Source organism: Adiantum capillus-veneris, chromosome 20 (assembly GCF_014529385.1).
Source record: "Adiantum capillus-veneris isolate H3 chromosome 20, ASM1452938v2, whole genome shotgun sequence".
Lineage (NCBI taxonomy): Eukaryota > Viridiplantae > Streptophyta > Polypodiopsida > Polypodiales > Pteridaceae > Adiantum > Adiantum capillus-veneris.
In genome coordinates this window covers 132131436-132159162 of record NC_140950.1, presented here as the reverse complement: position 1 = coordinate 132159162, position 27727 = coordinate 132131436, and the positions used below count along the sequence as shown (strand labels likewise).

At 40.1% G+C, this 27727-nt stretch overlaps 1 pseudogene; it reads left to right on the top strand.

Moving 5' to 3' along the window:
* The first annotated feature begins 212 nt into the window (after nt 1-212).
* LOC147433250 (uncharacterized) lies at nt 213-27360 on the top strand (annotated as a pseudogene).
* The last annotated feature ends 367 nt before the right edge of the window (nt 27361-27727 follow it).

Genomic DNA, 27727 nt, shown 5'->3' with positions numbered 1-27727 from the left:
GCCCATGAGTCATCGAGGACAAAAGATTCTTCACGTGCACAACAACAAACGCCTCAACGTAGAGTGAAGCAATGTGCCCAACACTGGCGAGAAGAGGAGGGCTAGAAAACATCAGAGTTTGACAAGGAGGAGCTGCCGTGCCACCAATCGCAAGTAGGACCATCTAGAGTTCGATTGGTCCATACAGATACTCAATCAGAGACAAATCCACCATGGCAACAAGCTCAAATACTGTGCGCACACAAGGTGCTAGTGGGGGGGAAGACACTGCCTGGTGGCCAGGTAGCTCTCCCCACAACATAGATCGGGAGGCAAGGGAAGAGGATGTTTCAGAAGAGGCGGCAGATCCAACACCAAAGCATATAAACATGCGCAAATCTAAGTTTTTCAAGAAGCCCAAATGCTGCCAACTAGAAAATGTGAAAGTTAACATTTGTATAAATCCGGCACTACCAGAAGACTATCGAGCTTCTAATTCGACGCGCCCCCTTTGCTTGCACGGTAAAGGAGGTGCTTCAAAGCTATGGAAATCAATATAGGATGCAAGCAATGGCGTTTTAGTCTATTCAAGAAGCTGCAGAGGCCCACATCATTTCGGTGTTGGAAGATACCAACGTATGCACCATACATGGAAAGAGAGTGACAATACATCCAAAGGATATCTGGCTTACATGCAGATTGCATCGAAACTTTGAGCATTAGCCAAAGTTACACCTCCCTTTTTATATTGCACACCCTTCTCTTTGTAATCAGATGACTTTGCAATGACAAAATGATTGAGAGTTGTGTCTACCATCTCCAAATTCATTTGCCTTTTTTTAATATTCATGTATTTTAAGTCAAGTGATTTTGGTATAATGAACAGTTTGTAATGACAAAATGATTGAGAGCTGTGTCTATTGTCTCCAAATTCATTTGCCTTTTCTAATTATTCTGGTAAATTTAAATCAAATATTAACTTTTTTTGATATCCTGGGGCACACAAGGCAAAAAAGGGGGTGGCCACAAGGGCGCGCAGATGGCCTAGCCAAGAGTCTTGGATGGCTCATCTACGTGCCCTTGTGGGCACCCCCTTTTTGGCATTTTCTGGCCCTGTTTTCCCCCTAGGATACAAAAAAATGTTAATATTTAATGAAACCAAATGTTTATGCAGCATGACATTATAAATTCCACTTCTTTCCACTCATATAATTTTTAATTGTCCCCAGTATGATTTGACCTTTTGGTTTAGGGAAGTATTAAGTTAAGTTGAAGGGAGTGATCATGTGCATGAAAAGTTAAATTTAAGGTTTATCTCACCATTTTTAGGGTCTTGGAGTGCAACAAAGGCCAAAAAATACAAAAAAGGGGTGGCCAAAAGGACGCATAGATAAGCCATCCAGGGCAATTTGCGCGCCCTTGTGACCACCCCCTTTTTTGCATTATCTGGCCTTGTGTGCCCTCCAGGATACCAAAAAATGTTAAGATTTTGTGAAAGCAAATGTTTATGAAACATGACAGTATAAATTCCGCTTCTTTCACTCAAATGATTTTTGTACTGTCCCCAAAATGATTTTCCTTTTTGGTTTCTTGATGTATTAAGTTAAGTTGAAGGGAGTAATCATGTCCATCCCACTTATGCTGAGTTGTTGCTTTAAGAAAAAGGGCATTGCTTATTAAAACACATCACCAATTTTAGTAATTCACAAGATTGAGAGATCACATTGAAAAGAACATACAAGATAGAGAGGCAATTCAAAATATGTTTTATTACTTCTAAAAAGTTGATTTTACATCATACATCTGAGGAGATCATAATTTTCTTTGCCATTTCTTGGCACCTCTCTTGCGTGTTGTCGAGAAGTTTGCGGTCTTGCCAGGAAAGCATTGGGCTTTTGGCTGTGAGAGTTTGTGAGAGAACTCCAAAAACTATATAAGGAGTTATACCATACATGCCATGAGCTCTACGGTTCGTAAGGAAGTGCAATCAAAGAAGCCTTACTCTTTCTCTCTTGCACTCACACACACAAAGAAACAACACAAAAGAGCATATTAAAACCACACAAAGATGAAAACATCAAGTCTATGGTCGTATAGTATCATGGGTAATATGAAAGGATTAATAGATGAGTTAATGGCATTCAATCTTTGCCGACCAAACAGGCTACGAATTGTTCTTTGGAATTGAAATTTTGTGCTAGATATGTGAGAAGTGAAGAAAAGATAATTTCCCTCTCAAGCCCTATTCGTTCCCGTAGGCAATAAGGATACTGTGGGGAGAGATGTACCTGTAGCAAGGAGAATCTAGAATTTGTAGAGAAAATGACTATCTAAGAGTGAGAGAAATAGATATGGTTAGGGAGATGAAATTAGATATATATGTTGGATTAGAGATGAAAAAGAAAACAACAAGAAACCAACAAAATATCAAAGTAAAACACATCTTACTTGACAAACTCTTCGAGTGTTATTTACCATTTTGATGGAGAGAGAAGAAGAGAAAAGCCTTCAAGCCTTGATTGATGCACCAAGTTCAAGACCTTCTTTGATTAGAGTTGATCTTCTAAGGATAGCTTACAAGATTGGCTAGTCTTTCTCTAGGAGCAAGTGTAGGCTTAGGCTTATGTTTATGGCTAAACACAATTAGGCATCAATACTCTCACTCCCTCCTGAATTTCAAGGAAGAAGAGGTCCCCTTTTATAGGTGAAGGGAACCCCCAAGGGTTACTCAAGAAAGAATAGAGCCATGTGAACAGAAAATGACAAATTTTGAAATGGGCTATCCTTGCATGATGTGGGCAAACTGGGGTCCACCATTTTGATCATATCTCGTTAACCGTGGCTCCAAATAAAAAGGTAGAAATAGGGGCAAAAAATTCAGCTCATAAGCTACGGCCCCACTTTCTTGCAGCAAAAGTCTTCTTGTGGTCCCCTTAGCTTAGACTTCCACTTGATTCTACTGGACACCTCATGCAATATGAAAGCATGGCATTGCTCCTTGACAAAGGTTTGTAAGAGTCCTCTTAATAATGCATTAAAATGAGTGCATCTTTGAAAATCATATAAGCTAGTGTCCCACTAGGATTAGATTACTTCCTAGTAGTAGCTATTAAAAAGAAATATATGAGAAATACGTAGAATATATATATACATATATATATATATTGGAAGTTACCCTAGATATAGGATCTAGCTAGGGTGTGAGATGATAATGAGATAGTAAAAAGAAAGAACCAATGATTTTTTCCCCAAGTTAAAGAGGCGGAGCTGTTAACGCTTTTCCTATAGTACTTTCTGATAGTAAAGTAAGAATATGTTACACTTGAGATAAATAATAGGATGAGATAGAAAGCTTATTATTATACTTAGATATGCATATGTATATTATAGAAAATATACTTAAAGTTGCAAGATAGATCTTGTAGCATTTGTTCAGACTATGTAGTGTGATAGCACGACATCTACCCCTCTAAAACTGCACATCATCTAGTATGTGCCACTTGATCTTTGCAAGATTAGTCCTCTTGTAGATCTTCCATGATTTCATCTTTATTGATAGATTCCAATGCTTCATCTTCACTTTGATCTTCACCTGTGTTTTGCTCTTCCTCCTCCTCAACATCTTCTGGATCATTGTCTCCTCTTCTCTTAAACACTTTGATCCTTTTTCCTGGGATGGGAACCTTTACTTTTGTACCATCTAGTTTAGAAAAGCTGTAAGTAGCATTTTCATGCACATGCTTTACAACATACGGTCCAAACAATCTTTTTGAAAACTTACGCATGACTGTGTTTTGGTTATCAAGGCTACTATCATACACTAAAACCCAGTCACCTTTGTCAATTTCTTTGCTCTTGAGCCGATGTCGATTATCAAAGTAGTCCTTGTTTTTCAACCTTGCATTTTTGAGTCGTTCTTTTGGAGCCTCAATGTCTCCAGGTCTTCTCTCTAGTTGCCTTATGTGCAATGCAAGGAGACCTTCCCTGCTAAGCCCTTCTTCCCAAGGTAGTACATTCCATGTGGGAATTGTATCTTCAATCAACATCACTGGATTTTGACCATACATCAGCTCCGCAGGCATATAGCCAGTTACTAAGCTATGTGTTGTACGATTAGCCCATAAAGCATATGGAAACAGTTTTGGCCACTTACCACCAACTCTTCCTTCTCAAGACTGGGCCAAAGATTTTATGATAGGAGGATGCCCTCTTTCACTCTTTCCATGGCCTTCAAGGTTATAAGTTGTAGTAAAAGAAAGCTTGATTCCTAATCTAGAAAAAAACTCCCTTGCTTCCTCGGCATCCAGCTCACCTCTATCTGCAGTGATCTTTCCCACACAACCATAACAACAAATCACCTCATCAAGAAGGAATTTGCACATAGCTTCCGTGGTTTTATCTCTTAATGCTCACCCTTCAACCTGGATAGTTAGGTTTTCTCATGCAAGAACTAAGTATCTCATTTGCCAGAGTCCTAAAGGAATTCTGACTAAATCCACAACCCATTTATAGTGCATGGCTAGTGGATATGTAGGGTGAAATCCATCACGATGTTTGACAATTGAATACATTTGACAAGTTACACACGACTCTAAAAATTGAGATACATATTTATACATACCCTTCCACCAGTATGTTTCTTTCAACTTGGAGAAGGGTCTTCCACAAGTAAGCATCCCTCAAAAAGTACCCATATGCTTTCTTGCGTATCCTCCTAAATTCTTGTTCATACCAATCATCCTGTTTTGTTAGAGTACTCAAGTAGCTTCCAATGAGAAGCCAATCACCTTCATAAAGCTCTTTCAGGAACAATTCAAGTGGATTAGTCATGTAGACATTGTTATCTTTGACATGAGAGATAGAGTAGAACTTTGTGCCTACATCATCTCCCTCGTCAATCATCTGTGAATCATCTTCATACCTTGCCCTTGATAGCATATCTGCCACTGTATTGTCTTACCTGCAATGTGCTTAAACTTGGGATTGAAGGACTCAATGTAGGCAATCCACCAAAACATAGCAATGCCTAGCGTTGAGCAGCTTGTAATCATCCCACGAAGTGGTAGACAATCTGTTTCTACAACCACACATGCACCAGTTAGGTACTCTTTCCCATTTTTCAAAGCTGTAACCATACCCCATAACTCTCACTTTATCCGTGGATAGTTTCTTTGGCAAGCACTTAGTACCTTTGCTCCAAATCTCACCACATACCTGTGTCCTTTTTTGTCATCTTGCCCTATTGCCCATCCAATTCCTGTAGGACTGGTGTCTATTGTCACAATTACCGGCCTTTGACACTCATAGTCTACATTTCTCAAAGTTGGTGCTGACTAGAGCAACTACTTTAGCTTTTTCATGGTTTTTACATGTGCTTCTGTCCATTTAAACTTTTGATTCTTTCTAAAAAATTGATAAAGAGGATCAGCTATAGGTGCATAATGTGGAATCCAAATAAGATATAAGACACATGCTCCCAGAAATCTTCTAACTTCAGTGATGCTAGTGCACATTTCTTTCATTCTTTGGATGGCATCTACCTTTGTTGGACAAGGTTTCCTACCATATGGCCCGCACATGTGCCCCACTATGAGCACTTCATTGACCCCAAACATAGACTTCTCCCCTGACAAAGTAAGATTCACTTCTTGCAACCTAGACAAAAATTTATCACAATCATTTATGTGATTTACCATAAACTTACAACATCTCCTGAGATTCAAAGCTTCATCTTTCTCACTTTCTTCACATCCTTTGATAGGCAGATCATCAATGAAAGGCATTGTGATTTGAGGAATAAAGTCATGTAAGACCTTATTCATCCCATTAATTATATGTGCAACTAAGTGGGTTGCTCCCTGCGGCAAGGTACACATCATTACCAAACCCAAAGGTTTCCTCATGGTTGTCAAGTCTCTGCTTTCTATTGCAAGCTGCAAGTGATTATAGCTTGAGTAGAGGCCTCCCATTGAGTAGATTGCCCTCCCTGCAAACTTATCCACTATCAATCATGTACCTACATTTCTAATTGTCACCTTGTTGACTGGTTGCATATCTTGGATAAAGCGTGGAGCACCATTCTCTTTTGGAACTGTGAACCACCCTTTTTACTATGGAGCACAAAAAGGGTCCAATCCCCATTTTTATCTTTTCATTCAATAGCTCTACTAACTTAGGCAAATGAGCCTTTGAAATTGGAATAGGCCGTAGATTCCAAGGCACATGAGGTATTGTAAAAATTATAATAGGAGCTACATCAGAAGGATCAACACATCTTATCTCATGTGGCTCAAATGCAAAAGCCTTAGCATGCTTTGAAAGCATTTCTTTAAAGCACTTAGTCTCCTCCTGTCTTAGAAACTCCTCACAACCAATTTATAACTCTTGAAAAGACTCCTTTGTGAAGGTGTGCTCAATATTTTTAGGATTCCTCAAACTTGGTTGCGAAGCAGGTCGCTCAATCTTTTCCCTTTTGTTGGGTGATAAGGGTGAAGCTACTGGTTTCACCTCCTTTGCTACACTATTGTATTTAGTTTCAACATGGACTTCTGGGCCAACTGCTTGCTTGAATCATTGGTTTTCTTTAATCAAGCTCACCCATAGTATCTACAAAAGAAACTTGCTCACAAACCCAAAACATTTTCAGTAGACTCTAGCAACCCACTCTTTTTCATGCCTATTTGTACATTATGTACATATTGCCTCTCACATCTCTTCAAAATCTCCAAGTTTTGCAAAGCATCTTGATCCATTCCTTGTTACCAAGGAGCCCATTGTTGTCGAGAAATTTGTGGGAAATCACCGGGCTTTTGGCTGCGATAGTTTGTGAGAGAACTCCAAAAAACTATATGAAGGAGTTAAACCATAGATGCCATGAACACTGTGGTTTGGAAGGAAGTGCAATCAAAGAAGCCCCACTCTTTCTTTCTTGCACTCACACACACAAAGAGAGAACACAAAAGAGAATATTAAAATAACAAAAAGATGAAAACATCAAGGCTATGGTCATATCGTATCATGGGTAATATAAAAGGGTTAATAGATGAGTTAATGGTGTTCAATCTTTGCCGACCAAACAAGCTACGAATTGTTCTTTGGAATTGTAGTTTTGTGCTTACCATAATATATATATTTTGTCTAGTGATTGGGATTAATTGTGTGTACAAGTCCTCTTGGTTCATAGCAAGACAACTACACTTACGTCAAAAGAAAAGTTATAGTCTATAAGAGGTAGTATGATGGGGTCCGGTGAAAGAAGTATTTCATTGAGCCTTTCTGGGCCAAAGAGAAACACTATACGTTGTTGAAAGTGTATTTTATGGCTACTCCATACGTTAATTCTAATAGACCGCACAAAGTGGAAGCGATAGAAATTATCATCATGTGGATTATTCATTTAGGATAGTATGTGATAAATGTAGATATGAGAGAAGTGAAGAGATGAAAAGTTTCCCCCCCAAGCTCTATTCTTGCCCGTAGGCAATAAAGATACTGCGGGGAGAGATGTTCCTGTGGCAAGGAGAACCTAGAATTTGTAGAGAGAATGAATTTCTAAGAGTGAGGGAGATAGGTCTGGTTAAGGATATGAGGTTAGATATATATATATATATATATATATATATATGTTGGATTAGAGATGAAAAAGAAAACAACAAGAAATCAACAAAGTATCAATGTACAACACATCTTACTTGTCAAATCCTTCGGCACCATTTTTGATGGAGAGAGAAAAAGAGGGAAGAATTCAACTTTGATTGATACACCAAGTCCAAGACCTTCTTCGATTAGAGTTGATCTTCCAAGGATAGCTTACAAGAATGGTAGTCTTTCTCTAGGAGAAAGTGTAGGCTTAGGCTTATGTTAATGGCTAAGTACAATTAGGCATTACTACTCACTCCCTCATGAATTCCTCTCATCAATGGCTTGAATGGCTTGAATGCTTCAATGGTTTTCAAGGAAGAAGAGGTCCCCTTTTATAGGTGAAGGGAAACCCCAAGGGTTTACACAAAAAGAGAAGAGCCAGTGTGAACAAAAAACTGAAAAAGTTGGAAATGAGTTGTCCTTGCATGATGTGGGCAGACTGGGGTCCAGTATTTTGATCATATCTCCTCAACCATGGCTCCAAATAAAAAAGTAAAAATATGGGCAAAAAATTCAGCTCATTAGCTACAACTACCATTTTATATACTTTTTCCAATTCAGATTGGAACCTTGTGTAAAAAAATCATCAAAATAGGGTACAATTTTGGCAGCAAAAGTCTTCTTGTGGTCCCCTTAGCCTAGACTTTTATTTGATTCCAATGGACACCTCATGCCATATGAAAGCATGACATTGCTCCTTGAAAAAGTTTTGTAATCATTCTTGCAATAATGCATTAAAATAAGTGTATCTTTGAAATCATGCCACGCAATGTCCCACTAGGATTTGATTCCCTCCTAGTAGCTATTTGAAAAGAAATATAAGAAAAATACATAGAATATATCTATATTGGAATTTACCCTAGATATAGGATCTAGCTAGGGTGTAAGATGATAATGACATAGTAGAAATAAAGAATCAATGCTTTTTGTCCCAAGTTAAAGAGACGGAGCTATTGACGCTTTTTCCATAGTACTTTTTGACGTTAAAGTAAGAATAGGTTACCCTTGAGATAATTAATAGGATGAGATAAAGCTTATTATTATACTTAAATACGCATATGTACATCATAGGAAATATAATTATGTATCTAAAAAGTTACAAGATAGCTCTTGTAAAGCCATTGTAGAAGAAAAGTGAAGGCGTGAAAACGGTGATGAAGGGCCTTCAAAAAGAGCTACAAGAAGTGGAGGGAGGAATGATGCAGCACCTTTGCAAGCACCACCAACACAAGAGGCAGCTTCAACAAAGTGACCATGGAGGAATCTACAATAGGGAAGAAAAAGGAGCCAGCAAAAGGTAAGCCAAAAGGACCAGCTTACAAACTACAATCTGACATTGAGCTTGTACAGATGTGAAGAAATTTCTAGAGGAGAGGATTTTGAATAGCAAGTTTGAGTTTACTTTTGGGGAGGTGCTTGGCATAGACAAGCGTGAATTCCATGAAGAAATTATTGACATCATCAAGAGAAAGAAGCAAACACTTGGAGAGTCTATTCGCCCACAAGCTGAAGGCGATATTGTGCAGACACAAGGAGTACAGGTGCGTTCTAAAGAAGGTGATGAAGCTATGGTGGGATGCTACCAGTATTCTTGGAATTTAAGGCAAGTGAAATTTGCTGATGATAGGGAAGAATGTCAAAGTATTCCTAGGAGCCACTAATCTAGAAGCCATTGGGCACGGGCTACTACAGAGACATTGGTCAAGGTAGGTGATTTTGAAGAACCATTTGTTGCCTGAATTGACCATGGTTCTGAAATAAATATAACGTCCAAAAGTCTTAACAACGAATCTAGATGGCCAATGGATATAGAACATGGTTGGATGGTAAGAGTGGCAAACAATTCATCAGGTGAATTGTATGCAGCATGTCCAAGTGTAAAGGTGACAATAGGTGACGTAAAGGTCAAACAAAAATTCTTTATACAGGACACATCTTCATATCATCTTATCTTTGGAAATTCGTACATTATTGGAGTTTAAATGAAAACAAAGGTAATGGATGATGGTTCAACCTATGCCAGAATACGATGCAAAGATGGTCAATTCGCTGTTCACTTTCTCATAGTTTGTGTTGAGAGGCGGAAGTGAAAAAAAATAGACCCGGTGGCCTCTACACCAAGACTATGCACAATGGCCTCATCATGGGGAATACACAATAGGGGCACCACCTAGCAAGATATGCGGCTAGGACGCATACATATACACAATGAAGCATGCATGGAAAACAATTTCAAGATCCACGCCCAAATGTGGAATGGGGTGGTCGGAGAATAAGGTGAGAGGAGTGGTGAGTAAGTGAGAATGGGCTCGCTACGCGTGCATGTAGTAAGGAAGATAACGAGGTCAGGGATACATGCAAGTATGCTCACTTCTCATACAAAAGGTGGCGAATCCGCACACCTTAAGATGGAAGTAGCAAGATGATAGGAATATGAGAGGGAGAGAGAGAGTGTGTGTGTGGTGGCGAATCCGCACACCTTAACATAAGCCGAAAAAAAATGGCAAGGAACAAGAATATACCATACTCACAATGAGATGTATCCAAAGCGACACAAAGTATGGCACCAAGATGGAGTGTGTTGATTGCTTGCAAAAGATGAATACAATAGGTAGCGTATGGCAGGAAAATGAGAAGGGAGCAAGATCGTAGGAGGCATAATGGAGAGATGGGAGTTGATGGCGAGGAATATCATGAGTGTGTCCACCCTTCTTCTTCTTGAAATTGTGCCTTCAACCCTTAATTACAAGTGGTGTGGAGGTGTGGTGTTCATCTTTTGTGCATGGTGATGGTGATGATGATGGTGTTGTGATTATGTGATTAGGGTTCATGCTACAAGCATGTAGCACAAGAGTGTGTACGGATAGGTGTGTGTGTGTGTGTGTGTTCTCTCCCCCCAAGTGAGCTCTCATGGCCTCCTTATATAGGGAAGGAGGGAAGGATTTAGCGATATTTCTATTTGAGGTGAGTGTCCCACTTTGGTGACTAGGAAAATGGGGTGCATGTGACTGTGGCTCCCATCTTGTCTCCTCATTATTTAAAATACCAGATTCAATAGAGAGAGAAGAGAGAATGTGGGTAGGATGTGGAGGATAGGAAATATTTACAATAGTCTAGCTTTGGATAGACATAAGCTTATTAGGGAGAGAAGAGAGAGGTAAGAAAATTATAAGAGAGGTTGTCGAAGGTGGATATTTGTTGATGAGGATGGATCCTCCAAAAATGGTGATAGAATTACTCTAAACTAGCCAAGACCTCATTAAAAGAGCCTTGTCTCTTGTAATCATGCTTGAAGACTTGTAGAACCATAGCCATTCTAGAAGGAAGAAAAGTGGGGATGGCCTGTGTCACCATTACACGAGAAAACTGGGGTCCACTACAAAAATCATATCTCCATGTTCATAACACCAAAAATTCTGAAAAAAATTGAGCTAAAAGTTGAGATCACGAGCTACATCTTTCATGTTGAACGCTCCTTCAGATTCGGGGTTCTTCTTTACTTAAAAAATTCAGCCAAATAATGTATTATTTGTGGCTGCAAAAGTCTTTTGGTGGTCCCCTTTGAGTGGACTTCTCTCTTGCCTTCAAGTGTAAGCTCCTTCATGTGTATGAAAACATGACTTAGAGTGTTGAAAAGATTGGCAATCATCTAGATGGAGGTATTATTGAAATTTGAAAGTGGGGTTGAGGATTGAAAATGAAAACTAGTGAATAAATTATTTGGTAGAGTGGAATAATATACATACATGAAAAAAAAAAATTAGAAAATACTAGCATATATATATTTAATATTTTTAAGGTCAAAAGAGAGATAAAAAAAGAAAGCTTACTTATTATGCTACATCGTGATTGATTAGCATAAGTATTATTTATTTAATAAAGGCTAAAACGTTTGTGAAAAAGGAAAAAAAAATCAAAAGTAACTTATATAATGAGAAATATTTTGATAAAAGGGCAAAAATATATGGGGGGGTTCCCATGCATGGAAAAGCTTTCCTCATTAGCCCTCCCCCTAAGGCTAGAGGTATTCATGCCTCTAGCGTTGTACCTGATTCTTCTTCAATTGAGGTGGAGGAGTCTCCCTCCTCGGGGATTTCCATCATAGGTGTTTGATCAAATCTCAAAAAGTACTGCTTCAACCTCCATCCATTGACACGTGTTTTGTGGAGCCTACCATCTGCATCCATCAATCGGTAACTGCCATTGGCATAGCGCTTTCTAATCACAAATGGCCCTTCCCATCTGGGTGAAAACTTTTTATCCTTCCTAGTGTCAAACCTGTTATCATACCGTAGGACCAACATACCTTTCTTGAGACCTTTTGCCCTAAGTCCCTTGTTGAAGGTAAGTCGACGTTGCTCTGCCTGTGCTGCATAATAGTTGATAGCATCTTCTCTATCTATTTGAAGCCTCTCTAGATCAAGAATGTGGTTGTGGAGATGAGCATTAGGACGTTCCACCTGCCCAGCTAGCACCCTGAGACTAGCCAATTGTACTTCAATGGGTAAAATGGCTTCCTTACCAAACACCAAGTGATATGGTGTGAACCCAAGGGATGTGCGAAATGAAGTGCGATAAGCCCAAAGGGCAGCCATAAGATGCTTGTCCCAATCACTTTTGTGATTGTTTACATGCTTAGTGATGATCTTGCAGATCATACCATTTACCTTTTCCACCAAACCATTGCATTGTGGGTAGTAGGGAGTTGAGTGTCGTCGTGAGATACCTAACTTCTCCATTAGCTCTCCTACAAGGTCTCCTCTAAAACCTGGTCCCCTGTCAGAAATTATTTCAAGAGGAGTGCCAAAACGGCAACAAATGTTTTCAAATACGAACTTAGCCACTTCCTTAGCTGTAATCCGGGTGGTGGCAACTGCTTCAGCCCACCTGGTCATGTAGTCCACACCCATGATGATATAAAATTTACCTGATTGGCTCCTTGGCAAAGGCCCAATAGCATCAATTCCCCATTTCTCAAATGGTCCATATGAGATTATAGGAGTCTGTGGCTGATATGTGAGCCTCCTATCCCCTACCTTTTGACATTCCTTGCATGTTTTACACCAATGATGCACATCCCTATGTAGACTAGGCCATACAAACCCGGTTTGTAGAATCTTTCTACTAGTGATGTCAAGTGCAAAGTGTCCTCCGCAAACACCATCATGGCAACTTGAAATGATTTCAGTGATCTCTCTAGAGAGAGGTACACGCCTAAGAATTTGATCCTTACCCTTGCAGTAGAGGTCGTCATTGATAAGGCGGTATTTTGTTGCCTTGCGCACAAGCCACTGCTTTTGGCCCTTAGTAAGATCCTTAGGACACTCTCCTGTGTCCAAGAAACTCATGATGTCAGGCATAGCATTGCTACCTTGGAAGAGAGGCAGCTTCAACTTGATAGCACCCACCACTGAAACATCTTGCAACTTCTCTCTAGCTAGAGCATCTGCTTCTTGATTTTCTGCTCGAGGGACATGATGTAATTGTACAACTTGAAATTTCCCTAAAAGTTCCTTGACTTTGCGCAAATGGCCTAGCAAGATATGATTTTTACAAGCCCAAGTTCCTTGTATTTGTTTTATTAAAAGCATGGCATCACCAAATACATTTAACCGTTGAATGCCCTGTGTGACACACCACTCTAACCCAAGAGTTAAAGCTGCATATTCTGCCTCATTGTTAGAGTGAGAATCCAAGAGATTCCCAATGGAGAAAACCTTGTCCCCTTGCTCGTTGAAGATGACAATGCCTGCTGCAGCTTTGTCCACTTTCCTCTTGTAGGCTCCATCAAAGAAAAGAGAGTGAGCCTCCTCTACCTTAGGGACTTCCAGCACGGGTGTAATATCTTGATCATTTGGCTTTATCTTTAGCTTCTTTTCATAGTGGCGATGAGTGAGAATACCTCCTAGACTGGCCCTTGTGGAGTTCTCCACTTGCATTGTGTAGTCAAACTCTTGTAGCCTTGTGAGCCATTTGGAAATCCTAGAAGAAACATCCATGTGCTGCATTACATAAGGAAATACTTCTTCCATTGTTAAGATTATGAATGGTCTAGACAATAAATAAGAGCGAAATTTGGTGGTAGCAAACATTAATGCAAGCACCATGTGCTCCACTGCCGTGTATCCCTTTTCTGATGGGGTCATCATTCGACTAGAGAAGTAGATAGGACGCATGAAAGAAGTTTGAGGATCCTTTTGCATCAATACAGCCCCAAGTGTGTCATTGCCAACACTAGGGTTTACATAAAATGGCTCGTCCCACTTTGGAGGTGCTATGGTGGGAAGTGAAGCTAGAATTTGTTTTACCTCATTGAATTGTTGTTCATTTTCTTCACTCCAAGTGAAGATCTCTTGATGGGTAACTTGTTGTAAAGGGAAAACCACTTGGGAGAGCAAGTGAATGAACCTACTCAAATACCTCACCTTTTGAAGAAAAGACACCAATTGCTTTGTTGTGGTGGGAGAGGTCAAAGCCACCAAGGCTTGAACCTTGCTTGGGTCAGCTTCAATGCTGTTGGCCGAGATCACATGGCCAAGAAGAGTAACCTTGCTTTCACTAATGTGGCATTTCTCCACATTGAGTTGGCCACCCAAAGCTTGTAGCCTAGCTAGACCTTCATAAACTTTCTCCAAATGAAGAGAGCGAGAGCTATAGATGCAAAAGTCATCAATAAAAACACGGATTGATTTTCCAAAGAATGGCTGAAAAACAAATGTCACATATCGCTGAAAAGTGGCTGGAGCATTAGTGAGACCAAAAGGCATAACTCTGTAAGCAAAACATCCCCATGGTGTGATGAAGGTTGTCTTCTTTTGATCTTCTTCAGCGATGCTAATTTGGAAGTAGCCTGAGTAGCCATCACATACCGTGTAGAGCTCATGTCCTGCTACCTCATTGAGTATTTCGTCTTGAAAAGGAAGAGGAAAATGGTCCCTCTTTGTGGCAGCATTAAGAGGCTTGTAATCAGCACAAACCCTCCACTTACCATTCTTCTTTGGTGTGACTACCACTGGAGAAACCCACTCTGAGTCTTCAACAGGATAGATAAAACCGGCTTCTAGCAATTTCCTCACCTCTTTGAGTAGGGCGTCTTGTTGAATTACTCCTAGCCGCCTGAGCTTCTGCACTACAGGTTTACTTCCGTCCTTGAGCTTAATGTGATGTTGAACTACTGTGATGCCAGTGATTTTATCATATTCATCAATGAACAATGTGGTAAAATTACTTAGCATCAAAATATAATCTTCACGCTCCTTTCCACACAACTCACTAGAGAGCATTTGATGTAGCTTACTTGCTTCTACCAGAGGTTGTATACCTGGTCTCCCCTTGGCTTGATAATGAGGCATCAGGTTGCTCCATCTTCTTAGGGTCCTTGAGAATGATCCCCATCACCTCAATGCTACTGTCACTTTCTTCACTCACTGTTGACTCCTCCTCTGAAGCGGTTGAAGATTCCCCACTAGAAAACTCATCCTCAGAGGTTTCTAGATCCATGTCGCGTTGTTGACCTATCTTCATGTCGTAAATTATTGGCCTTCCTTTTGCATCCTTCATCTGGATTATGCCTGTGTCCCAGTCCTGCTTAGCTCTCATAGCCATAAGCCAAGGCCTCCCTAGAATGATAGGATAGCCCTCCCCTTTGTGTGGCATGACAAAGATGTCCACATCTACCTCGGTGTTGAATGCCTTTATCCTAACTGCATTTATGACACCAACACATTGAACTTTTAAATTATTTGCCATTTTGGCTCGGCATGGTGCCGGCCGACTCACCTCTAAAAACCCAAACGGTGCATCATTTTTTCACTCATAACGCATATTTGTGCGCCACCATCGATGTAGATATTGGAGATGTGTTGCCCTTTGATGTAAGCATCCATCACTGGTAGTATGTCGTCTAGATTCCTCCCGGAGATAGCCCCAGCTATCTTTGGCTTTGGTCGCCTCGTGTTAACCATCTTTGTCCATTGTCTCCTCACCCTAGGTGCTAGGTGGAGTAACTGGGGCCAGGTGATTTTTGGGCCCTGCACAGAAACATCTTGAACCAAATCATATGGTTTAGAACATTCACCCAAAGAGAAATCTACAATGTCAATTTTATGTCGTGACTTGGACGGCTTTTTTCTAGATTCTCATTTATTCTTCATCTTTTCTTCCTTTTGAGAAGATTCACCATGCCTAGCGCGTTTTACCCCAATGGCATCTACTCCTTTAACCTTGGTCTTATCCTCCTCCACTTTCTCCTTTCCCTTACCTTCAAGACTGATGACGCTTACTGTTTGATTGCCAACTGGTGGTGGGGGTAAGGGTGGAATGAGAGGTTGTGGTGGTGGTGGTGGTGGTTGTGGTTGAATCGGTGGTTGTAAGATTTGCATGGGTGGTGCTTGTCGTGGTGCCCTCGGTGGTGGTGGTCTTGCTCTTGGTGGTGAAACCTCGAAGCAGTGGTATTCTTGGTTTTGCCTTCGTTGTCCTCTCCCTTGCTCTTGGTTGCGATTGTGTGCATGCCCTTGTTGTATCAAATGGACTGAGAGATTCTCAAGTTGATTGGTGATTCGGTTGAGCAGGTCTTGCTGATCTTCAATTGGTTCTTGTGGTTGAATCCTCTGGGCGACTGTTGTAGGTGGTGCTAGAGGTGGTGGGGTCCTAACGGCTTCCTCTCCATCGATATTCCTGGCTTGTAGGCGCAACTTCTTGTTTTTAAGGCGGGCCACTTCAACTGCTAGCTCATACGTAACAGGAAACCTTCCCTTCACCTTCTCTTTAAGAGTTGGCCATAACCCAGCCACAAACCGATCCTTCTTTAGGAAATCAGGTGCCCCCTCATCCTCTCTTAGCGATGCAACCCATCGCCCCCATAAATCTACAAACTTTGACTCATATGATGCGTATTCCAGCATACTGCCCTGCTTCAACTCTGTCAACAATTGCCATAGTTTCTCTGATGTTGTGCCCTCTCCAAAACGCTTGACAAAGGCTGCCCTTAATAAGTCCCACCGTTCCTTGGTTTCTTGTGCCAAGGCATTGTACCATGATCTTGCCTCCACCTTCATTAGCAGTGGGAAGATGTGCAAGCGCGAAGCATCATCATCTCTCGCAGAGATGACACATGCTATTTCCAAGTTGTCTAGAAAGTCTGCAGCATCCTCGTCCACCTTACCAGTAAAGGTTGGAAATGCTACACTTGCCATGATTACTGAGAGAGAGCTAGAAAGACACACTTCTTAACTTGCAAAATTTTTTCTTCTTTACAAGGAGGCGTGTATACCCTATTATACTAGGACATAGATTAAAACTTCAAACGGTACATTGCCTTGTACCAAAGGTAAAACAAATGGCTGATCTAATGCCAGAACCTCAAAAAACCGCTCCCCACCCGGCATGGTGTCAATGACGTGCTGGTAGTGAATCTTCAAGTCCAATATTACCTTGATTGAGCGTACACGTGTTGGTATGTGTGATCTGTCTTGAGGTAGGTTGTCCTGATTCATGTGAAGCTTAGAGGTGCTTAGTCACTGTCCAAGCTTGTAGGAGAGGGTGGTGTTCTTTCCTGAAACAAACTCAGTAGATCCCTAGTTTCTCTAGTGAGAGTGTGAGCCAATGCTTCTGTTATCTGTGCTGCAGCATCAGGTGCGACTTGAAAACTGACTATGATAATTATCTCGGTGACTTGAGTTACCCGATTCTCAAAGTAGAATAGTGTTGATTCTCTATTGTGCAGAGCTCCTTCCATTTTGTTGTTGTTGGTTGGTTGTAGGTTGCGGACATGGTTTCCACCTCCTCCTTCTTCTTCTTGGCACTTGGCCTATGTATATCCACTCGGTTTGGCGTGTTGGTTGACTCTCCCACTTCAAATCGATTACCGTTACGCCTGGCACTCGAGCTTCGATGGAGATGCAGAGTTCGTCTAGTTGTGCTTGGAGCTCTTCTTCTTCTGTCGTCCACTTAGAAAATCATTCATACTCATTCATCCATTCACAATAGTTTAGGGTTTTCAGTCTTGTAAACTGAAGGGTTTCAAGAGCCCTCCTCAGTGGGGGCACCAAATGAGAGGCGGAAGTGAAAAAAAATAGACCCGGTGGCCTCTACACCAAGACTATGCACAATGGCCTCATCATGGGGAATACACAATAGGGGCACCACCTAGCAAGATATGCGGCTAGGACGCATACATATACACAATGAAGCATGCATGGAAAACAATTTCAAGATCCACGCCTAAATGTAGAATGGGGTGGTCGGAGAATAAGGTGAGAGGAGTGGTGAGTGAGTGAGAATGGGCTCGCTACGCGTGCATGTAGTAAGGAAGATAACGAGGTCAGGGATACATGCAAGTATGCTCACTTCTCATACAAAAGGTGGCGAATCCGCACACCTTAAGATGGAAGTAGCAAGATGATAGGAATATGAGAGGGAGAGAGAGTGTGTGTGTGTGTGGTGGCGAATCCGCACACCTTAACATAAGCCGAAAAAAAATGGCAAGGAACAAGAATATACCATACTCACAATGAGATGTATCCAAAGCGACACAAAGTATGGCACCAAGATGGAGTGTGTTGATTGCTTGCAAAAGATGAATACAATAGGTAGCGTATGGCAGGAAAATGAGAAGGGAGCAAGATCGTAGGAGGCATAATGGAGAGATGGGAGTTGATGACGAGGAATATCATGAGTGTGTCCACCCTTCTTCTTCTTGAAATTGTGCCTTCAACCCTTAATTACAAGTGGTGTGGAGGTGTGGTGCTCATCTTTTGTGCATGGTGATGGTGATGATGATGGTGTTGTGATTATGTGATTAGGGTTCATGCTACAAGCATGTAGCACAAGAGTGTGTATGGATAGGTGTGTGTGTGTGTGTGTGTGTGTGTGTGTGTGTGTGTGTGTTCTCTCCCCCCAAGTGAGCTCTCATGGCCTCCTTATATAGGGAAGGAGGCAAGGATTTAGCAATATTTCTATTTGAGGTGAGTGTCCCACTTTGGTGACTAGGAAAATGGGGTGCATGTGACTGTGGCTCCCGTCTTGTCTCCTCATTATTTAAAATACCAGAGTCAATAGAGAGAGAAGAGAGAATGTGGGTAGGATGTGGAGGATAGGAAATATTTACAATAGTCTAGCTTTGGATAGACATAAGCTTATTAGGGAGAGAAGAGAGTGGTAAGAAAATTATAAGAGAGGTTGTCGAAGGTGGATATTTGTTGATGAGGATGGATCCTCCAAAAATGGTGATAGAATTACTCTAAACTAGCCAAGACCTCATTAAAAGAGCCTTGTCTCTTGTAATCATGCTTGAAGACTTGTAGAACCATAGCCATTCTAGAAGGAAGAAAAGTGGGGATGGCCTGTGTCACCATTACACGAGAAAACTGGGGTCCACTACAAAAATCATATCTCCATGTTCATAACACCAAAAATTCTGAAAAAAATTGAGCTAAAAGTTGAGGTCACGAGCTACATCTTTCATGTTGAACGCTCCTTCAGATTCGAGGTTCTTCTTTACTTAAAAAATTCAGCCAAATAATGTATTATTTGTGGCTGCAAAAGTCTTTTGGTGGTCCCCTTTGAGTGGACTTCTCTCTTGCCTTCAAGTGTAAGCTCCTTCATATGTATGAAAACATGACCTAGAGTGTTGAGAAGATTGGCAATCATCTAGATGGAGGTATTATTGAAATTTGAAAGTGGGGTTGAGGTTTGAAAATGAAATCTAGTGAATAAAATATTTGGTAGAGTGGAATAATATACATACATGAAAAAAAAATATTAGAAAATACTAGAATATATATATTTAATATTTTTAAGGTCAAAAGAGAGATCAAAAAAGAAAGCTTACTTATTATGCTACATCGTGATTGATTAGCATAAGTATTATTTATTTAATAAAAGCTAAAACGTTTGTGAAAAAGAAAGAAAAAATCCAAAGTAACTTATATAATGGGAAATATTTTGATAAAAGGGCAAAAATATATGGGGGGGTTCCCATGCATGGAAAAGCTTTTCTCAGTGTAAACCATGAAATAATTTTTGATAAAACCTCAGAGATCATCCTCTTCCAAAGGTGAGCAAAGAGTTTCATGATCATAGGGAATGTTGGGTTTTGGCCAAGTACCATTCTAAAGCGAGATTGCAGTGGTACAAAAAGAAAAAGGGTCATAAATAGGTGAAACTTTCTCAACGAGCTCCTTGGTAACAAAGAATGGATCATTATGTTTTATAAAACTTGAAGATTTGAAGAGATGTGAGAGGCCTTCCTAGTAGCTATTAAAAAGAAATATAAGAAATATATGAATAATATATAGAATATATGTATATTGGAAGTTACCCTAGATATAGGATCTAGCTAGGTTGTGAGATGATAATGCGATAGTAGAAAGAAAGAACCAATGATTTTTGCCCCAAGTTAAAGAGACGGAACTATTGACGCTTTTTCCCATATTACTTTCTAATGGTAAAGTAAGAATATGTTACCCTTGAGATAAATATTAAGATGAGATAGAAAGATGATTACTATTCTTAGATATGCATATGTACATTATGGAAAATATACTTATGTATTTAAAAAGTTGCAAGATAGATCTTGTAGTATTCGTTCCCACTATGTACGTATCACAACACGACAATGCTTTTTGTGATTACTCCTTTGTTCCCGTCCTTTTGTGAAAAATAACATCATGTAATATTCTAGGTTTTATATTGTCAACCTTATAATCTAGAGGCTGTTGATGATAAAGATAAGCCATTTATACTTATCATTCAAGATGACTGGATGTTGAAAATGGCGATACATCTTTCACATAATAATGCATGCATCATTGATAGTACTTTCAAAACGAACATATATGGTCTACCATTATATGCTAATGTCTTACCAAATCAACTTGAAAATGGCCTACCCATATGGTTTATGATGTGTACATGTAATCCGGTCTTGTGTTGGTTCCATGTAAAGAAAGCATGGGTGGAGAATCTTCTTCCACAAGTAAGTAAATGTTACACATTGTTGTCATGACCTTATCATACTCTCATCAATTCTTTAAGATTTATCTAGATGCAGGTCCCCAAAGAGATAAGAGATGACATCCATAGTGCTACAGAAGAGGACTTTGAAGGACTCTATCAAGTATTCCTAAGTAAGTACTCATAATTTTTCAATGTTCAGCGATATGTTTCAAATGGTTGGTGTGGACATAGTTGCATGTGGAGAGCAATGTGGTCTAAGCGGGGAAGATTGTTCAACTATCGAAATGTTGATACAACAAATTTGAATGAAAGATTGTGGCAATACATTAAATACACACTTCTAGATGCTCGTATAAATCGATCAGTAGTTGAGTTGCTACACACTCTTGTGGGAGATTCTAAGACAAGGAATCGAATGGATGGAACACTATCTTGTTTCTTCAAGAAAAATCAAGAGATAGGTACAAGACTAACTCTACGATATATGTTGGGCCATAGTTTTATGTATTAATATTGTGTCTATGCACTTGACTCAGGTCGCTTTTCTATCTGTGGCTCGTCAAGGAGACACACCTCAAGGTTACAAGTAGAAGAGTAAATTTTACAAAAGTACAAGCATGATCAAACAAGCCTACAAGTATTGAACGACATGTCTTTGCTATTCAAAATAAGAAGTACATTAGACCCAACCTCATGGTATCATGTAAGCTTGCAAAGCAACTACTGCCATTGTGCAGATTGGAGCTCCCAATGCAAACACATCTATGGTGTGCGATTGACAGTATCTCATTTTTTTGAAGATTTTGAAGAAACTTCTACCTACTGTAGATAATCATTTGAATACAATTTACCGAGAAATGTTGATGAAAAGGATGACAAAGATGGAAAAGAGAAGATTTCTTTAGAGAATCTATCAGATTGTATTGGAAGTCTTAAAGACATGCTGAGTCTCATTCAAAAATGTTGCATGAAAGAGATAAAAAAGGATTGAATATGCTTTGGAACCAACTCATTATGGCGAAAGATGTATTGTTCTCAAGCACGTGCCCCAAAATTGTGGACATGCCTACACAAGGAAATGTGCGTCAAATACAAGCAAATGTAACACTAACTCGACTTGGCCATGGTTGCAAGCCACAAAAGAAAGTGACTGATTCAAGTGAGCTGACATCTCAAACCAGAGTGCAAATGGGATTTTAGGGTTCTACTTTCATACCAAGGAAGTCGACATCTCAAACCGGAGTTCTTAGACGAAAGCATCAACGAGGCCAAAGTTGAGTCTGTTTTCAAAAGTTTCCTCGGATTTGGTGTCCACATTGCTGGTCCAAACCTATGGTGGTTGACTCAAAAACCACTTTTGTCTGCCATACATGCCAAGCGTTACTTCCCTTGTCAAAAAAGCATGCTCCTGAAGAGACTTCATATTGCTTGTTAGGGAGAGTTGTGCAAGATTGCGATGATAAAAATAGCTTTTGGGCTACAATCTCCTCTTGTACCTATGGTTCCTCAAATGAGGAGGAGAGGTTCTTTATGCTACGACTTTCTAAACTTTCTAGTGGGGAGGAGATGTCTTGTATACAAGCATCTCGATTAAGAGTCATTCTAATGTATACCAAACAAGGACCTACTATGTTAAAGTTTATTTGAGTATAGTTTCGTTCAAATATGGTATCGAGAATGAGTTGTTTTTTTAAATGGGATTTTGCATAATCACTATACATTTGTGTCTATATTTTGGTCTTACTACTCCCACAATTGGAATTAGATTTGTCAGATAGTATTTAGCTCTTTGAAAAATTTTAATCTCGGGATCCCGAGAATAGAACTTTCAGAGAGTAGATGTCTCTTTGGAGAAAAATAATCTCGGAATCACGAGATTGGTTTTTATAGAATGACTATATTCATGTGAATCTATATAAAAACATGAAGCATTATTGAAGACCAGAATCGAAAACGCAATTGAAAACGTAAATCACACAACCATAACCGAAAACCATACAAAAAACGTAAAGCATAACCTTAAACACTTGCCATAACCGGAATCATGACTACACACTTGAAACCATAATGAAAACGTAAACCAACACCGAAAACCACACCGACAATGCAAAATATAATCGGAAACCAAAAACCCAAACCATAACCGGTAACCCTGTAACTCGAAACCATACGAACCATAACCATAACCATAACCATAACCATAACCATAAACGCAAACCATAACCGGATACGTAATTCGAAACCATACCAAAAACATAAACCATAAACGGAATCATTTACCATAGCCATAATCGAAAATCATAACCATAAATGCAACATAACCGGAGTCGAAAACACTTATCATAACCATAACCATAATCATAACCATAAACGCAAACCATAACCGGATACATAATTTGAAACCATACCAGAAACGTAAACCATAATCGGAATCAGTTATCATAACCATAATCAAAAACCATAAACGCAATCCATAATCGGAGTCGGAAACACTCACCATAACCATAACCGACAACCATAACCATAAACGCAAACCATAATCGGATATGTAACTTAAAACCATACCGAAAGCGTAAACCATAACCAGAATCACTTACCATAATCATAACCGGCAACCATAACCATATATAAGCAAACCATAACCGGATACGTAACTCGAAACCATAATGAAAACGTAAACCATAACCGGAATCACTTACCATAACCGAAAACCATAAACGCAAACCATAACCGGAGTCAAAAACACTTACCATAACTATAACCGGCAACCATAACCATAAATGCAAACCATAATCGGATATATAAAACAAAACCATACCAAAAACGTAAACCATAATCGGAATCACTTACCATACCATAATCAGAAACTATAACCATAATCGAAAACCATAACCGGAGTAGAAAATACTTACCATAACCGGAGTAGAAAATACTTACCATAACCATAACCATAACCATAACCATAACCATAACCGACAACCATAACCATAAACGCAAACCATAACCGGATATGTAACTCAAAACCATACCAGAAACATAAATCATAACCGAAATCACTTACCATAACCATAATCGAAAACCATAACCATAACTAAAAACCATAAAATGCAAACTATAATTGGGGTCGAAAACACTTACCATGACCATAACTGGCAACCATAACCATAAATGCAAACCATAATCGGATACGTAACTCAAAACAATACCAAAAACGTAAACCATAACCGGAATCACTTACCATAACCATAATTAAAAACCATAACCATAGCCAAAAGCATAAGTGCAAACCATAACCGGAGTCGAAAACACCTATCATAACCATAACCGACAACCATAACCATAAACGCAAACCATAACTAGACATGCCCTAACGAATCTCAATTGTGACATGGGTTTCATCTTTGGTTTGTTGAGATTTCTTATCATCAAGTATTGGCTGCAGGACGAACGAAATTATCTCTATCGATCGACGGAAGAAAAGGCACAATAGCTTGTATAGAAATTAAAAGACTAGTTCAGGCATACGGTACCTTTTCATGAAAAGATCATCTGTGTAATCCTCCAGACTTGCCTTTGAACTTGGGATCAAAATGCGTGCTGGCGTGGGAATATCCACCACTCTCAAACTCCAGCAAGTGCCTCAAGGTGTTGATCGAAAATCGATGGTGACGCCATGAATATAAAAATTACTAGAGTAGTAAATAACATTTGTGATGTTGCACTTGGAGTAAGAGTGGAGCCCTGGCTTTCCAGGTCTGCAATGATCCAGTAGAATTCAAGCGATGGATTCATTGTTTACAAATTCCAACAGTGTAGAATTTTGGGCCGAACAATGCATGCGACAGTAGATAGTTTGGACTATTGTCGTGGCTTAAAGTGAGCTTAAAGGTAAAGCCAATGTTGAATAGCTATTACAAACTGCAGTAATCGCCGAGCTTGATATTGCGCACCATTACTGTGTGAACTGTCCTCTGTACACATTAAAAGAACTACAATTGAAGCTTGAATTGCTTGTGAATTATCGGAACTCGCCATGCAGGTGGAAGCACAATTGCATCTGTAGAACTTCTATGTTATGGTCAAGGAGCCAAGGTGACTGCAAGCACAGAGACTGCCATTATATATTCCTTAGTTGTGACATAATAGATCTGTGTGTGTGTGTGTGTGTGTGTGTGTGTGTGTGTGTGTGTGTGTGTGTGTGTGTGTGTGTGTGTGTGTGTGTGTGTGTGTGTGTGTGTGTGTGTGTGTGGGTGGGTTGCATCAGGTTAATCGAATAGGCTGCAAATATGAAGCAACCTCACATGATGTGGAGTGCACCGAGGACCTGCAGAGTTGAGGTTAACGTACTACAGGTATCTAGCCTCAGCCTCCAGGGAGGCGTCTTTGTCAAGTAGCCATTGCTTATTGGGGCACCGACTTTGGGCAGTCAATAATTAAAAGAATGCTTTTTTTGTTAATTCATATGCGCAAAACTACTCTGGCAGCCACGTCCAAAAAGGGCAGAAAAGGCAAATGATGGCTCTACATGAGCTCATGTGCGCACCCTTTCAACGTAACAAATGATGGATCTACAAAGCTCATGTTTTTTGTCAACCCTCCCCTTTAAGTGCCACGCGGTCATAAGCGTAGGATCAACGGTGCTCATTCAAAAAGAGGGGCGCATGTAATCCTCTACGATGATCTTTAAAAATTGAACTCAAGATCTCGAGTTTTTTTTTTCTAATTTAGTTTTGATCAGATTCCACCTAATTCAAAAATTTGGAGAGGATCTTTGCTTATCCAAAGAGGAAATGTGAGCATAGAGAGGAGGAGCCTCAAGCTGAGAGAGAGAGAGAGAGAGAGAGAGAGAGAGAGAGAGAGAGAGAGAGAGAGAGAGAGAGAGAGAGAGAGAGAGAGAGAGAGAGAGAGAGTTTTCTCAAATAAAGAAGGAGAGATCCCATAGTACTTACTAGGCACTCAAATCGTCATACAAGCACGCTGAAAGAGAATCCTGTGGATGACTTCCGGCAAAGCAGCAACTCTCCATTGAATCTGGTCGAAGAAATGGAAAAACAGGGCTCACCTACTCCCATGGCGTATAGTAGGTGCTCAAACCTCTATACAAGCACGATGAAAGAGGATCCCTTGGATGGATTCTGGCAAAGCAGCAACTCGGGATTGAATCCGGTGCAAGAAATGGAGGAACACGACTCACCTTCTTCACATATCGATCCTTCAAAGGTGTGTGCGCGTGTGTGTGTGTAAGAGCGAGAGAGAGAGAGAGAGAGAGAGAGAGAGAGAGAGAGAGAGAGAGAGAGAGAGAGAGAGAGAGAGAGAGAGAGAGAGAGAGAGAGAGAGAGAGAGAGAGGGGAGATTGTGTGTGTGTGTGTGTGTAAGAGAGAGAGAGAGAGGAGATTGTGTGTGTGTGTGTGTGTGTGTGTGAGAGAGAGAGAGAGAGAGAGAGAGAGAGAGAGAGAGAGAGAGAGAGGAAAAGATGTGTGTATGTGTGTTGGAGAGAGAGATAGAGAGGAAAAGGAAGAAAGCACTTGTGTGTGTGAGAGATAGAGGGTGTGTGTGTGTGTGTGGAGAGAGAGAGAGAGAGAGAGAGAGAGAGAGAGGGCAAAGATGTGTGTATGTGTGTTGGAGAGAGAGATAGAGAGGAAAAGGAAGAAAGCACTTGTGTGTGTGTGACAGAGAGGGTGTGTGTGTGTGTGGAGAGAGAGAGAGAGAGAGAGAGAGAGAGAGAGAGAGAGAGAGAGAGAGAGAGAGAGAGAGAGAGAGAGAGAGTCTGCGGAAGTTTAAAAAGAGAGAGAGAGAGAGAGAGAGAGAGAGAGAGAGAGAGAGTCACTTTCTGCTGATTATCTAGAGTTTGTTTATTGTTAAGAAAAATAACTATTTCAAATGTAACCAAGATGAATCCGGGAGGTGGTGGCGGTATTGTTTAGCTTATGAAGCATGTATAAGCAAACATCAGTGTTTTGAGAAGAGAGTGGATATGAAACGCCACCTTGAAAGAAAGCATCAATGTGAAAATATGGTCATGCCATCGCTTCCAATAGGTCGGCCAAAGGAAAGCGCAAAACTTCACAAACCCACTTCTTCCAAGTCATGCATTCAAAGCAAGTCTCGATTTTTCAATGTTGAGCAAAAGCTTAAGAATGCCAGAAACGCATACGAGAAAAGAAAGAGAGAATAGGGAGAGCGGAGATGGTCTCTTTGTGGCTGGCAGATTTTCTTTGCAAGGAATAGTTGTAAATCTGCCGTTCTTTGTTTGATTGTTTTCCACTGGTTTTGACACATAAAAAGAAAGGAAAAATAACAAAGGAGTCATGGATAGATGATTTTTTCAAAACTGAGCTAGCATCATGGGACTCACACATCCCAACAAGAGAGAAATTGGCCATAGAATGAGTTTCAAATGACTATGATAAAGTTGTAAGTTTCAATATTTTTTACGTATCGCATTATTATATATGTGTTCTAAATTCTCATAAATTATAATGTTCAATAGAAGCGCATACAAACATCGGATTTACCTAAAGGAAGCGAGAAGAGAAATTCTACATCAAAACAGAAACCACACTCAATAGTGCTCACATACATTGTCTCTTAAACAATGCATATACTATTTTTAAATAACTTCATTGTACTCACCACTAGGATGCAAACACAGGTCAAGTGGAGGCTCCACTTGCTCCTCCACAAAAGCTAAAGACCAAAAGAAAGTGTGACCTTGAGGCAATGGATGGATTCACACAGGAGATTTGCCATGTATTTTTGAATCTATATCAAATAAATAAATAAATAAATAAATCAACCACACATACCTTCGGTGACGGAGAATTAACTGTGTGTAGGTACTGCAACATTGTGGTGGACATCCTTGCCACACTTACGTCCTCAACACATCGATGTGCCGTCTGATGAACGGCTATATCAAATTATAGCTGAAATTTTGGCCATCACTATGTTACCGAATGTGTGTGCCTCGATAGATGTCACTCACATAAGGTTGGCTAGGAGACCAAAATGTCGTGACACTCCTGCATAGTATTGGTGTAGACACCATTTCCATTCGATCGTGTTTGCAGGCAGTGTGCGATGCAAGGAAAAATTGTGGGATGTGTGCATGAGCGTGCCCGGAGACACTAACGATGCTGCACATTAGAAG